General features: G+C 56.3%; 1 protein-coding gene across 1 annotated transcript in view; it reads left to right on the forward strand.

Annotated features, from left to right (window-relative positions):
* The window catches only part of LOC122546326 (serine/threonine-protein kinase 36-like), a gene marked incomplete at its 5' end in the record, with an annotated part of 45,253 nt that overhangs the window by 24,489 nt on the left and 9,618 nt on the right, over positions 1 to 11,146 (forward strand). The gene's annotated exons all lie outside the window — the stretch shown is intronic.

Below are 11,146 nucleotides of genomic sequence, written 5' to 3' on the forward strand. Positions count from 1 at the left end.
GTACGGCCTCTCAGACCCCACACACACCGCCACCCACACCCCCTCTCTCCCATTCCCGCACAGATTCCTGTACGGCCTCTCAGACCCCACACACACACCCTCACACACACCCTCTCTCCCATTCCCGCACAGATTCCTGTACGGCCTCTCAGACCCCACACACACCCCCACACACACTCCCTCTCTCCCATTCCCGCACAGCCTCTCAGACCCCACACACACTCCCTCTCTCCCATTCCCGCACAGCCTCTCAGACCCCATACATACACACTCCCTCTCTCCCATTCCCGCACAGCCTCTCAGACCCCATACATACACACTCCATCTCTCCCATTCCGGCACAGCCTCTCAGACCCCATACACACACACTCCCTCTCTCCCATTCCCGCACAGCCTCTCAGACCCCCCACACACTCCCTCTCTCCCATTCCCGCACAGCCTTCAGACCCCACACACACTCCCTCTCTCCCATTCCCGCACAGCCTTCAGACCCCACACACACTCCCTCTCTCCCATTCCCGCACAGCCTCTCAGACCCCACACACACTCCCTCTCTCCCATTCCCGCACAGCCTCTCAGACCACACCCACACACACTCCCTCTCTCCCATTCCCGCACAGCCTCTCAGACCCCACACACACACACCCACACACACTCCCTCCCTCCCATTCCCGCACAGCCTCTCAGACCCCACACACACACACCCACACACACTCCCTCCCTCCCATTCCCGCACAGCCTCTCAGACCCCACACACACACACCCACACACACTCCCTCCCTCCCATTCCCGCACAGCCTCTCAGACCCCACACACACACACCCACACACACTCCCTCTCCCATTCCCGCACAGCCTCTCAGACCCCACACACACACACCCACACACACTCCCTCTCTCCCATTCCCGCACAGCCTCTCAGACCCCACACACACACTCCCTCTCTCCCATTCCCGCACAGCCTCTCAGATCCCACACACACTCCCTCTCTCCCATTCCTGTACGGCCTCTCAGACCCCACACACACACACCCACACACACTCCCTCTCTCCCATTCCCGCACAGCCTCTCAGACCCCACACACACTCCCTCTCTCCCATTCCCGCACAGCCTCTCAGACCCCACACACACTCCCTCTCTCCCATTCCCGCACAGCCTCTCAGACCCCACACACACTCCCTCTCTCCCATTCCCGCACAGCCTCTCAGACCCCACACACACACTCCCTCTCTCCCATTCCCGCACAGCCTCTCAGACCCCACACACACTCCCTCTCTCCCATTCCCGCACAGCCTCTCAGATCCCACACACACTCCCTCTCTCCCATTCCCGCACAGCCTCTCAGACCCCACACACACACACCCACACACACTCCCTCTCTCCCATTCCCGCACAGCCTCTCAGACCCCACACACACACTCCCTCTCTCCCATTCCCGCACAGCCTCTCAGACCCCACACACACTCCCTCTCTCCCATTCCCGCACAGCCTCTCAGATCCCACACACACTCCCTCTCTCCCATTCCCGCACAGCCTCTCAGACCCCACACACACACACCCACACACACTCCCTCTCTCCCATTCCGGCACAGCCTCTCAGACCCCACACACACACGCCCACACACACTCCCTCTCTCCCATTCCCGCACAGCCTCTCAGACCCCATACATACAGACCCACACACACTCCCTCTCTCCCATTCCCGCACACCCTCTCAGACCCCACACACACACCCACACACACCCCCTCTCTCCCATTCCCGCACAGCCTCTCAGACCCCACACACACGCCCACACACACTCCCTCTCTCCCATTCCCGCACAGCCTCTCAGATCCCACACACACTCCCTCTCTCCCATTCCTGCAAAGCCTCTCAGACCCCACACACCCACCCACACACACTCCCTCTCTCCCATTCCCGCACAGCCTCTCAGATCCCACACACACTCCCTCTCTCCCATTCCCGCACAGCCTCTCAGACCCCACACACACTCCCTCTCTCCCATTCCCGCACAGCCTCTCAGACCCCACACACACACTCCCTCTCTCCCATTCCCGCACAGCCTCTCAGATCCCACACACACTCCCTCTCTCCCATTCCTGCACAGCCTCTCAGACCCCACACACACACACCCACACACACTCCCTCTCTCCCATTCCCGCACACCCTCTCAGACCCCACACACACACCCACACACACTCCCTCTCTCCCATTCCCGCACAGCCTCTCAGACCCCACACACACACACCCACACACACTCCCTCTCTCCCATTCCTGCACAGCCTCTCAGATCCCACACACACTCCCTCTCTCCCATTCCTGCACAGCCTCTCAGACCCCACACACACACACCCACACACACTCCCTCTCTCCCATTCCTGCACAGCCTCTCAGATCCCACACACACTCCCTCTCTCCCATTCCCGCACAGCCTCTCAGACCCCCACACACACGCCCACACACACTCCCTCTCTCCCATTCCCGCACAGCCTCTCAGACCCACACACACACACTCCCTCCCATTCCCGCACAGCCTCTCAGACCCCACACACACTCCCTCTCTCCCATTCCCGCACAGCCTCTCAGACCCCACACACACACCCACACGCACTCCCTCTCTCCCATTCCCGCACAGCCTCTCAGACCCCCACACACACACCCACACACACTCCCTCTCCCATTCCCGCACAGCCTCTCAGACCCCACACACACACACCCACACGCACCCCCTCTCTCCCATTCCCGCACAGCCTCTCAGACCCCCACACACACGCCCACACACACTCCCTCTCTCCCATTCCCGCACAGCCTCTCAGACCCCACACACACACACTCCCTCCCATTCCCGCACAGCCTCTCAGACCCCACACACACACGCCCACACACACTCCCTCTCTCCCATTCCCGCACAGCCTCTCAGACCCCACACACACACACTCCCTCCCATTCCCGCACAGCCTCTCAGACCTCACACACACACGCCCACACACACTCACTCTCTCTCATTCCCGCACAGCCTCTCAGACCCCACACACACTCCCTCTCTCCCATTCCTGCACAGCCTCTCAGACCCCACACACACACACGCCCACACACACTCCCTCTCTCCCATTCCCGCACAGCCTCTCAGACCCCACCCACACACACTCCCTCTCTCCCATTCCTGCACAGCCTCTCAGACCACACACTCCCTCTCTCCCATTCCTGCACAGATTTCCGCACAGCCTCTCAGACCCCCCACACACACACACCCACACACACTCTCTCTCTCCCATTCCCGCACGGCCTCTCAGACCCCACACACACTCCCTCTCCCATTCCCGCACAGCCTCTCAGACCCCCCCCCCACACACACACACCCACACACACTCCCTCTCCCATTCCCGCACAGCCTCTCAGACCCCCCCCCCCCCACACACACACACCCACACACACTCCCTCTCCCATTCCCGCACAGCCTCTCAGACCCCACACACACCCACACACACTCCCTCTCTCCCATTCCCGCACAGCCTCTCAGACCCCCCACACACACACACCCACACACACTCTCTCTCTCCCATTCCCGCACGGCCTCTCAGACCCCACACACACTCCCTCTCCCATTCCCGCACAGCCTCTCAGACCCCCCCCCCCACACACACACACCCACACACACTCCCTCTCCCATTCCCGCACAGCCTCTCAGACCCCACACACACCCACACACACTCTCTCTCTCCCATTCCCGCACGGCCTCTCAGACCCCACACACACTCCCTCTCCCATTCCCGCACAGCCTCTCAGACCCCCCCCCCACACACACACACCCACACACACTCCCTCTCCCATTCCCGCACAGCCTCTCAGACCCCCCCCCCCCCCACACCCACACACCCACACACACTCCCTCTCCCATTCCCGCACAGCCTCTCAGACCCCACACACACCCACACACACTCCCTCTCCCATTCCTGCACAGCCTCTCAGACCCCACACACCCACCCACACTCCCTCTCTCCCATTCCCGCACAGATATAACTGCTCGCAGACCCCTCACACACCAACACACATGCACACTCACACCCAGATCTACATGCACACGCACACATGCACACTCACACACTCCCTCATGGTACCATCACAAGACAATGAAGCCAGTGTCCTAGGTGATGATCTGGGGAGCTGGGTTTGAATCCCAGCCATGCAGATGGTGGGATTTGCATTCACTCAGTATCTGGAATGATAACCAGGGATCCATTGTTGATTGTTGGATCCTTCATTTCCTTTAGGGATGGACATTGCCCTCTAGTGGAGCTCCGCAGGGATCAGTTCTGGGTCCTCTGCTGTTTGTAATTTTTATTAATGACTTGGAAGAGCGAGTCGAAGGGTGTGTCAGTAAATTTGCAGATGATACGAAGATTGGAGGAGTTGTGGATAGTGAGGAGGGCTGTTGTCGGCTGCAAAGGGACTGAGATATGATGCAGAGCTGGGCTGAGGAGTGGCAGATGGAGTTCAACCCTGCCAAGTGTGAGGTTGTCCATTTTGGAAAGACAAATAAGAATGCGGAATACAGGGTTAATGGTCGGGTTCTTAGTGGGCTGGAGGAGCAGAGGGATCTTGGGGTCTATGTTCATAGATCTTTGAAAGTTGCCACTCAGGTGGATAGAGCTTGTAAGAAGGTGTGGTGTAAAATTCCAAGCAGTGGAATGTGGTGAAACGGTTAAAAATTATGTCCCAATACATGTGTGAATCTAACCGGAATGGAGGTGTTGCTTAGTCCCGTGTGAATCTTATTACACACCTCCCCGTGTGAATCTTCTTATCTGTAAAAGAGTATATCAGCTGGAAAAGTCTCCAATTCGGGGAGTCTGCTCCGGGGTTACGTTTAACCGCCGAGCGTGGGTTGTTGGCAACCGCTCTACGAGAACTGACGGCTCCCAGTTCCGGTAACATGTAGAGTGAGTATAAGCCAGACCCGGGAGTCTGCTCCGGGGTTACGTTTAACCGCCGAGCGTGGGTAGTTGGCAACCGCTCTACGAGAACTGACGGCTCCCAGTTCCGGTAACATGTAGAGTGAGTATAAGCCAGACCCGTTGTAAGTATGAGACCTTGTTGTGGCGACGCTGCGGGGAATAAAATGCTCATATTCTAGCAGACTCGCCTCTTGGTCGTTTGTTCTGTGTCAGACTACTCTCCTACGAACCTGACCTTGAGAATTTTTTAAAACAGAAGGCCTATGGAGTATTATAGTTCATTAGCAGAGGGATTGAATTCAAGAGTCGTGAAGTGATGTTGCAACTGTACAGGACTTTGGTTAGGCCACATTTGGAGTACTGTGTGCAGTTCTGGTCGCCTCACTTTAGGAAAGATGTGGAAGCTTTGGAGAGGGTGCAGAGAAGATTTACCAGGATGTTGCCTGGAATGGAGAATAGGTCGCACGAGGATAGGTTGAGAGTGCTAGGCCTTTTCTCGTTGGAACGGCGAAGGATGAGGAGTGACTTGATAGAGGTTTATAAGATGATCAGAGGAATAGATAGAGTAGACAGTCAGAAACTTTTTCCCCGGGTACATCAGAGTGTTACAAGGGGACATAAATTTAAGGTGAAGGGTGGAAGGTATAGGGGAGATGTCAGGGGTAGGTTCTTTACCCAGAGAGTGGTGGGGGCATGGAATGCGCTGTCTGTGGGAGTGGCAGAGTCAGAATCATTGGTGACCTTTAAGTGGCAATTGGATAGGTACATGGATGGGTGCTTAAGCTAGGACAAATGTTCAGCACAACATCGTGGGCCGAAGGGCCTGTTCTGTGCTGTATTGTTCTATGTTTACCTGGGCTGGCCTACGCACACAGCAATGGGCATGGCTCCTCACTGCCCTCTGCTGGAGCATCCTCATCCCGGAAATGAAGTTTGCAAAGAAACAAATTGGCTACATACAATCACACTTACAAACACGGTCAAACACACTTACACACAGTCTCTCTCTCTCCCCCCGTACCCAGACACCCACTCTTTCACACACCCTCACTCTCACACACACAGTCTCTCTCTCTCCCACACCCAAACACCCACTCTTTCACACACCCTCACTCTCACACACACGGTCTCTCTCTCTCCCCCCGTACCCAGACACCCACTCTTTCACACACCCTCACTCTCACACACACAGTCTCTCTCTCTCCCACACTCAAACACCCACTCTTTCACACACCCTCACTCACACACACACGGTCTCTCTCTCTCCCCCCGTACCCAGACACCCACTCTCACTCACACACACCCTCACTCTCACACACACAGTCTCTCTCTCTCCCCCCGTACCCAGACACCCACTCTCACTCACACACACCCTCACTCACACACACAGTCTCTCTCTCTCCCCCCGTACCCAGACACCCACTCTTTCACACACACCCTCACTCTCACACACACAGTCTCTCTCTCTCCCACACTCAAACACCCACTCTTTCACACACCCTCACTCTCACACACACGGTCTCTCTCTCTCCCCCCGTACCCAGACACCCACTCTTTCACACACCCTCACTCTCACACACACAGTCTCTCTCTCTCCCACACTCAAACACCCACTCTTTCACACACCCTCACTCTCACACACACGGTCTCTCTCTCTCCCCCCGTACCCAGACACCCACTCTTTCACACACACCCTCACTCTCACACACATAGTCTCTCTCTCTCTCCCACACTCAAACACCCACTCTTTCACACACCCTCACTCTCACACACACGGTCTCTCTCTCTCCCCCCGTACCCAGACACCCACTCTTTCACACACCCTCACTCTCACACACACAGTCTCTCTCTCTCTCCCACACTCAAACACCCACTCTTTCACACACCCTCACTCTCACACACACGGTCTCTCTCTCTCCCCCCGTACCCAGACACCCACTCTTTCACACACCCTCACTCTCACACACACAGTCTCTCTCTCTCTCCCACACTCAAACACCCACTCTTTCACACACCCTCACTCTCACACACACGGTCTCTCTCTCTCCCCCCGTACCCAGACACCCACTCTCACTCACACACACCCTCACTCTCACACACACAGTCTCTCTCTCTCCCACACTCAAACACCCACTCTTTCACACACCCTCACTCACACACACGGTCTCTCTCTCTCCCACACTCAAACACCCACTCTTTCACACACCCTCACTCTCACACACACAGTCTCTCTCTCTCCCACACTCAAACACCCACTCTTTCACACACCCTCACTCACACACACGGTCTCTCTCTCTCCCACACTCAAACACCCACTCTTTCACACACCCTCACTCACACACACAGTCTCTCTCTCTCCCCCCGTACCCAGACACCCACTCTCACTCACACACACCCTCACTCACACACACAGTCTCTCTCTCTCCCACACTCAAACACCCACTCTTTCACACACCCTCACTCTCACACACACGGTCTCTCTCTCTCCCCCCGTACCCAGACACCCACTCTTTCACACACCCTCACTCTCACACACATAGTCTCTCTCTCTCCCACACTCAAACACCCACTCTTTCACACAGCCTCTCTCTCACACACACAGTCTCTCTCTCCCCCTGTACCCAGACACCCACTCTTTCACACACCCTCACTCTCACACACACAGTCTCTCTCTCTCCCCCTGTACCCAGACACCCACTCTTTCACACACCCTCACTCTCACACACACAGTCTCTCTCTCTCCCCCCGTACCCAGACACCCACTCTCACACACACTCTCACACACACACACGTATACACGCACACACAGTCTCTCTCTCTCTCTCTCTCTCTCCCCCCCCCGTACCCAGACACCCACTCTCACTCTCACACACACACGTATACACGCGTATACACACACAGTCTCTCTCTCTCTCTCTCTCCCCCCCGTACCCAGACACCCACTCTCACTCACACACACTCTCACACACGTATACACGCACACACAGTGTCTCTCTCTCTCTACCCCCGTACCCAGACACCCACTCTCACTCACACTCACACACACGTATACACACAGTCTCTCTCTCTCTCCCCCCGTACCCAGACACCCACTCTCACTCACACACACGTATACACACACAATCTCTCTCTCTCTCTCTCCCCCCCGTACCCAGACACCCACTCTCACTCACACACTCTCACACACACGTATACACACACACACAGTCTCTCTCTCTCTCTCTCTCCCCCCCGTACCCAGACACCCACTCTCACTCACACTCACACACACGTATACACACACACACACAGTGTCTCTCTCTCTCTCTCTCCCCCGTACCCAGACACCCACTCTCACTCACACACACGTATACACACACACACAGTGTCTCTCTCTCTCTCTCTCTCCCCCGTACCCAGACACCCACTCTCACTCACACACAGGTATACACACACAGTCTTTCTCTCTCTCTCTCTCTCCCCGTACCCAGACACCCACTCTCACTCACACACTCTCACACACACATATACACACACACACAGTCTCTCTCTCTCTCTCTCTCCCCCGTACCCAGACACCCACTCTCACTCACACACTCTCACACACACGTATACACGCACACACAGTCTCTCTCTCTCTCTCTCCCCCCGTACCCAGAAACCCACTCTCACTCACACACACGTATACACACACACACAGTCTCTCTCTCTCTCTCTCTCTCCCCCCGTACCCAGACACCCACTCTCACTCACACACACGTATACACGCACACACAGTCTCTCTCTCTCCCCCCCCCGTACCCAGACACCCACTCTCACTCACACACACGTATACACGCACACACAGTCTCTCTCCCCCCCGTACCCAGACACCCACTCTCACTCACACACACGTATACACGCACACACAGTCTCTCTCTCCCCCGTACCCAGACACCCACTCTCACTCACACACACGTATACACGCACACACAGTCTCTCTCTCTCCCCCCCCCCGTACCCAGACACCCACTCTCACTCACACACACGTATACACGCACACACAGTCTCTCTCCCCCCCGTACCCAGACACCCACTCTCACTCACACACACGTATACACGCACACACAGTCTCTCTCTCCCCCGTACCCAGACACCCACTCTCACTCACACACACGTATACACGCACACACAGTCTCTCTCTCTCTCTCTCTCCCCCCCCGTACCCAAACACCCACTCTCACTCACACACACTCACACACACGTATACACACACACACACAGTCTCTCTCTCCCTCTCCCCCCCGTACCCAGACACCCACTCTCACTCACACTCACACACACGTATACACACACAGTCTCTCTCTCTCTCTCTCTCCCCCCCGTACCCAGACACCCACTCTCACTCACACTCACACACACACGTATACACACACAGTGTCTCTCTCTCTCTCTCTCTCTCCCCCCCGTACCCAGACACCCACTCTCACTCACACTCACACACACGTATACACACACAGTCTCTCTCTCTCTCTCTCTCTCCCCCCCGTACCCAGACACCCACTCTCACTCACACTCACACACACGTATACACACACAGTCTCTCTCTCTCTCTCTCTCCCCCCCCGTACCCAGACACCCACTCTCACTCACACACACACGTATACACACACAGTGTCTCTCTCTCTCCCCCCCGTACCCAGACACCCACTCTCACTCACACTCACACACACGTATACACACACAGTCTCTCTCTCTCTCTCTCTCTCTCCCCCCCGTACCCAGACACCCACTCTCACTCACACTCACACACACGTATACACACACAGTCTCTCTCTCTCTCTCTCTCTCTCTCCCCCCCGTACCCAGACACCCACTCTCACTCACACTCACACACACGTATACACACACAGTCTCTCTCTCTCTCTCCCCCCCGTACCCAGACACCCACTCTCACTCACACTCACACACACACGTATACACACACAGTGTCTCTCTCTCTCTCTCTCCCCCCCGTACCCAGACACCCACTCTCACTCACACTCACACACACACGTATACACACACAGTGTCTCTCTCTCTCCCCCCCGTACCCAGACACCCACTCTCACTCACACTCACACACACGTATACACACACAGTCTCTCTCTCTCTCTCTCCCCCCCGTACCCAGACACCCACTCTCACTCACACTCACACACACGTATACACACACAGTCTCTCTCTCTCTCTCTCTCTCTCTCCCCCCCGTACCCAGACACCCACTCTCACTCACACACACGTATACACACACAGTCTCTCTCTCTCTCTCTCTCTCTCTCTCCCCCCCGTACCCAGACACCCACTCTCACTCACACTCACACACACGTATACACACACAGTCTCTCTCTCTCCCCCCCCCGTACCCAGACACCCACTCTCACTCACACTCACACACACACGTCTACACACACAGTGTCTCTCTCTCTCTCTCCCCCCCGTACCCAGACACCCACTCTCACTCACACTCACACACATGTATACACACACAGTCTCTCTCTCTCTCTCTCTCTCTCCCCCCCATACCCAGACACCCACTCTCACTCACACTCACACACATGTATACACACACAGTCTCTCTCTCTCTCTCTCTCTCTCCCCCCCGTACCCAGACACCCACTCTCACTCACACTCACACACATGTATACACACACAGTGTCTCTCTCTCTCCCCCCCGTACCCAGACACCCACTCTCACTCACACTCACACACACGTATACACACACAGTCTCTCTCTCTCTCTCTCCCCCCCGTACCCAGACACCCACTCTCACTCACACTCACACACACGTATACACACACAGTCTCTCTCTCTCTCTCTCTCTCTCCCCCCCGTACCCAGACACCCACTCTCACTCACACTCACACACACGTATACACACACAGTCTCTCTCTCTCTCTCTCTCTCTCCCCCCCATACCCAGACACCCACTCTCACTCACACTCACACACACACGTATACACGTACACACAGTGTCTCTCTCTCTCTCTCTCCCCCCCGTACCCAGACACCCACTCTCACTCACACTCACACACACGTATACACACACAGTCTCTCTCTCTCTCTCTCTCTCTCCCCCCCGTACCCAGACACCCACTCTCACTCACACTCACACACACGTATACACACACAGTCTCTCTCTCTCTCTCTCTCTCTCCCCCCCATACCCAGACACCCACTCTCACTCACACTC

Source organism: Chiloscyllium plagiosum, unplaced genomic scaffold (assembly GCF_037043375.1).
Source record: "Chiloscyllium plagiosum isolate Xiang-an unplaced genomic scaffold, Cpla_swu_hap1 HiC_scaffold_168, whole genome shotgun sequence".
Taxonomy (NCBI): domain Eukaryota; kingdom Metazoa; phylum Chordata; class Chondrichthyes; order Orectolobiformes; family Hemiscylliidae; genus Chiloscyllium; species Chiloscyllium plagiosum.